The following is a 5,423-nucleotide window of genomic DNA, read 5'->3' as shown; positions in this document are numbered from 1 at the left end:
TACAGAGACGGGTACTATCAAGAAGGGGGTGTTGTCCTGACCAAGCATTGCTGTGCCAGAGGGTCCACGTCTCTGGAATCATTTCATTGCCACCTGAAAAAGTTCCTTCTATCTAAGTAGTATGTGTTTCATGATTGTACTTTTATTTTGAATGGTAAATGGACATCTTTTAAAGAATAATTTAGAACTGTGCTGGAATTTGCAATAAAAAACCTGACCTTTCCCATTTTGACAAACTGTTTTGATCACTTGAGGTATTTCAGTGAAGTCTTTGGTCTTTGACAGTTACTTGCAATCTAAAACTGTATATATATATTATATATATATATATATATAATATATATATATATATATATATATTATATATATATCCTATTGTCTCTAGAACAATAGTTAGCAGTTGGAGGAGTAATGGCTCTTTACAGTGAATATGCAAAAGAAGATTTTCACAAATTCAGTCCAGGTAAATGCTCAGCCCATATTCACACAGACCTAAACCTACTCACTTAATGCTGGTTACAATATTCTAATAATCAACAATGCCAGAGACAAATGACAAAGAGTGATAACAGTTAACAAGCATTACGTTAGTTAAGGTCCCTGTGTGTGTTACGATGTGAACCATAGTCATGTGCAGGTAGTGTGGCCGAGGGGTCTAAGGCGCTGGATTAAGGCTCCAGTCTCTCTGGAGGCGTGGGTTCAAATCCCACCACTGCCATTTGCAAATGTTACATTGCTGGAAGGTAACCAATGTGATGACATGGTTTTCGGATGAGGTTATCCCTTGTGTCATAGCTTAGTGAAGTACCTAAAGACCCCTTTCTGACTCTGGATTTTATATCTGTACTTGCAATTCCCTGTTTTTAATGACCACCCAATCGTAAGTGTTCAATGTGAAATACTCATTCATTAACAAAATTGTCGGTAACTGTGACGGGGCGTATGTCAGCCGTCACGGTAGCGATACGCTACCTATTGTTGGAGAAATCCTTCTATAAACTGACAACTGACTCCATGATGAATTAACACAGCGTTTATTCTTGTGGTCAACAGATGAAATGCGTTTCCGGGCAGTTTTACGTGCACGGACCTGATGGAAACTTGTCTAGTACAGAGGTTCCCCAAAAAGGCACTTTAACAATAGCGTGCTCAGGGTTATATTGGTTCCCCTTGTGGGGCCTGATTGGTCAGCTATATGTTGCTGGGGCACACTCCTGCTCTGCCTCTTCCCTCTTCCTTCTTGCCTGTCTATTATTTTCAGTTATCATTTACTTCACAAGACAGCTATGTTCACTCCCTTCTTAGTTTGTACGTCTGTCTCTGAGTTATCAGACCGTCCTCGAACTTCAGTGTCCTTGGCCTCACCATCTCCTCTTCTCGTGCTCACTGTAGCTTATCTGACTAAGATAGCCCTCCTGTTCTCTCCCCCCTAGCTGTACCCAGCTGCAAAGCATAATGTATAATATGTCACACATACACACACTCTTATTTAGTCTTTGGTTAATTCAGTATATACTTTAAGCCAGCTTTTACGTGGCCGTTCCTGAGTGCCCTGTTCATCACCACCTCAGTCCTTGTATTATTTTCCCACAAATTCCCCCTTTTCGCACCTACTAGGTGCGAACACTTTTTACACTAACTGCAGTGCCTCAACGTCCTCCCCGTCCTCAGGCATGGTGAGTAATGGCAGCATCCCAGCGGAATAGGGAGGCGGCGCTTTTTCTTTGGACAAGGCAGTGGTGATGAGCCGGGATATCATGGTCCGCAGGCAGGGCACACAGCAACACCCACAGGTAACTAGAATAGCGAGAAAAACAGCAATAGATGTCAAACAAGCAGTGATAAGATTCTTCCATTTGCCAAAAAAGGTTGTCATCCACCCCTCCAATGGATTTGATACACCTGAGGCGTCATGCATCTCCTGGGAAAGGGCTCGAAGTTGGTTCAAAGCCCTGGTGACCTTCCCATCCGGGGCAGTGTTGTTAGGGATGACCGTACAGCACATCTCTCCGAACATGGAACAGACTCCTCCTTTTTCAGCCAACAGCATGTCCAGCGCCATCCTATTCTGGAGCGCCATGAGGGACGTTGGGGCCATCTGCTCGGCCAGGCCTTCGATGGCATCCCTAGTTGCATTGCTCAAGCGTAAAACATTATAATGCACAAAATTTATCCTATCTACATTTTTGCTGGGTGTGACGGGGAAGATGGCTGAAAGCAGTGGTATACTCTCAAATCCTGCGGCTATTTGATCTGCCAATTTGTATTCATTCGGGACACCCCTAGGAACTCCTATGCTGTCTATATAGGTTGGGGTTCCCGCCCATGGATCAAAAGCCGGGCCTTGCATACTACGGGCCCTGCGCCTTCTCTTTACGGTCAGTTGCACAGCCTTATGGTGGGTATAGTGGACTCTACTCCCCACCAAAGATATGGGCATAGCTAATCTAACCATAGCACAAACTCCTGACGTTTGATTTGGGAACTTTATCTGGGAGTACAACCTAAGACCACCACAATAGTAGAATAGTCCTATTCTAGCCACTGGGCCTAGGGCTGTTTTGTTTTGTACAGTTGTATTACACCAGTCTGGGGGTATATCACCTAGTTTGATTGTGGGCTTGCTTGATCCGGTGAGATTGAAACAGTGATATCTTGCACCCTCCCCCTTTATGGCGGTAAAATACCCTGGTTTTTCAAAGCCTGGGGGAAAGAGGGATGCTAGGTAGTACAATTGCGGGAAGCTGTCTTAGAGTGTGTGAAGTTCAACATGCATGCATATCCTGCTGGGTCCTCATTAGGAAACAACGGGGCCGGGTTAGTGAACATGACTGGTCTAGCTGTGGCACAGGCCACGCACCCTTCCATGTGTTGTTCTTTGGCATTCTGTATTAGCCACCTGATCCATAAATTGTCCTGGCCTGCACCTGCTGATAACTCTAACACATCTTCCACCCTCATTTTAGAGAAGTCCTGCACTATTACGTCTCCTCCTTCAGGGGGGTTTTACTGTAGTCTCTGCCATGTCAGTGTCATTCTGTGTGTGCGTGAGGGGATCCAAAATATTTATCTGCAGGGGGTTATCTGGTCACTTCCTGCTATCCATACACCTATGGCTAACATCCACACATCCTGACCGTTCCTGCTCCCAATTGCTCTATTTACTGACAGGGTTATGGGATTTTTGTGGGGTCTGAACTATAGTCCCGCTGTATAGATAATATCTCCCATTCATCTTGTTGTACCCACCAATCTCTTTTGTCTGTCAACCTCGCCCATGGTTTCCACCCTCCTGTTGTCCAACCCGCGTCATACCAGCTGTTACAGAGACTACCTTTCACCTGTCCGGAAGCGCTCCTTTCACAGTCCTCTACCTTTTGATAGTCGTCACAGATGTACACATCTGTGTTTTTGTAGAAACTATTATACCCCCCGCAGTCTATAGCCTGACACAAATCAAAGGTAAATGACGTGGTTGAGTCTCTCACATAGGGGAGAGTCAATCTGGCACCGCACCTTGGGGATGGGCCCTTAGTGTGTTGCTTCACTACTGCCCAAACTGCTCTTCTTTTCTCTCGTCTAGTTTCATTTCCTTTGTTACTGAGAGGTGGTTGGACACTACCGGTGATTGTTCTTGTGGTCTCGGTCCCCATACGCATGTTCCAACCCCAGAATTAATGCTGCAACTCCCACTACTACTACTACTGCTAGGACAACTGTTGTCTTTTTCCCAAACCCCATTGCCTTCCAAGTTATGGATGTACTACGCGGGGGCTGTTCCCCGCCAAAACATCTCTTCCATCTATACATTTTGGATGCTTTTCTAATTTCTGCCAATGGGCGGCTAGGAGGTGCGGCTGGGGCACAATGTGTCAGGTGGTGCCAAGGTGCTCCTTTTTTACCTTTAACCTGGACCGAGTGTGAAGTAACCTCCCTCACTTCGTACGGCCCGGACCACCTGGGGTCAGTCCACTTCCTCTTGTGAACTTTGACCCTGACCCAGTCGCCTACCTTGACAGGTAGTGTTGCTTCCTCCTGCGGTTTCCTGTTCGCCACTGGACCTGCGTAGAAAGGGCTGAAACCAGAGATGTTAGCTTTTTCATATAGTCTGTCATTTCTATTTGCTGAACATCTAACATTGGCATGTGGCCTCCATCTAGTGGAGGTCCTGGCATTTTTCTCCCTGTCATTATTTCGTGTGGGTCAAATGTGTTTCTCGTCCTTCTGAGGACCTCATAGCCATGAGGGCCAATGGGAGCGCTTCTACCCATGTTAACTTGCTTCCTGCACATGCCTTGGCTATCTTAGCCTTCAATGTCTGGTTTGCTCTTTCCACCATTCCCTGTGACTGTGGATGATAAACTGATCCGAAGGCATGAGTGATTCCCAGGGCCTGTTCTACTTCTCTTAGTAGTTTGTTGTTAAAATGTGTGCCATTATCTGACTTATTTGCCTGGGGACCCCATACCTCGGGATGAGTTCAGTTTTGAGCCATTTCACCACTGTTTTTGCGTCCTCTTTTCTGGTGGGAATGGCTTCTACCCACCTAGAGAACCTGTCTACCATCACCAGAAGATACCTTTTTCCCCCTACCACATTTTCTGCGCCCATATCAGTATAATCTATACTGATATCTTGAAAACAAGCTGTGGGGACTGGGTACGCTCCTTTTAGTGTGGTGTATGGTTTCTGAACATTATGCTCTCCACACACCCTGCATTCCTGACAAAAATGTGTCACCATGTCCCTCAAATTGGGGTGCCACCACAGCTCAGACAGATTCAGGAGAGTCTGTTTTCTTCCTTCATGTGTTGGTCTGTGTGCCTCAGGTAGCAACATTCTGCACATCTCGGCTGATGCTGCTATCTTTCCTTGATGAGACCTCCATATCCCATCTTTGTCTTTTGTGGCGCCGCTCCGCTGCCACTGATTCCATTCATAGGCTCCTGCCTTTTTCTGCATTTCTAGAATGTCTTTAGGCTCCAGTGCCATTGGTTGTGATTCTATCTCTTTCGATAGTACCATCTGTTTTGGGGGTATCCTCCCGCTCTTTTGGCTGCAGAATCTGCTGCCTCGTTTCCTGCACTTACTCTTCCTTGCCCTGCGTCATGTCCTTTGCATTTCATTATGGACACCTTTAGTGGAGCGGCAATAGCCTCCACTAGCTCCATTATCTCCTTCTGATGTTTTATGGGCATTCCTGCAGAGGTGACGTATCCTCGCCTTTTCCACATGATCGCGTCCAGTGTGCTGTTCCATGAGCATAAGCAGAGTCTGTAAAAATGTTCACTGTTCTTCCTTTGGCTAGCAGAAGGGCTGCGATCAGAGCTTTTATTTCTGCTTTCTGTGCTGACGCTGGTTGGTTTATTATTCCTGCTTCCAATGTCTGATGTGTTCCATCTGGGTGTTGTTGGACTACTGCA

At 46.0% G+C, this 5,423-nt stretch overlaps 1 non-coding gene across 1 annotated transcript; it reads left to right on the top strand.

Moving 5' to 3' along the window:
* Positions 1–636: 636 nt before the first annotated feature.
* trnal-aag (transfer RNA leucine (anticodon AAG)) lies at positions 637–718 on the top strand. The gene has a single exon. It is a non-coding gene; the product is annotated as a tRNA-Leu (tRNA).
* Positions 719–5,423: the final 4,705 nt, after the last annotated feature.

This window comes from Etheostoma spectabile, unplaced genomic scaffold (genome assembly GCF_008692095.1).
Source record: "Etheostoma spectabile isolate EspeVRDwgs_2016 unplaced genomic scaffold, UIUC_Espe_1.0 scaffold00018635, whole genome shotgun sequence".
Taxonomy (NCBI): Eukaryota; Metazoa; Chordata; class Actinopteri; order Perciformes; family Percidae; genus Etheostoma; species Etheostoma spectabile.
The sequence above is the reverse complement of the archived record's forward strand: the minus strand, read 5'-3'. Positions and strand labels throughout refer to the sequence as shown.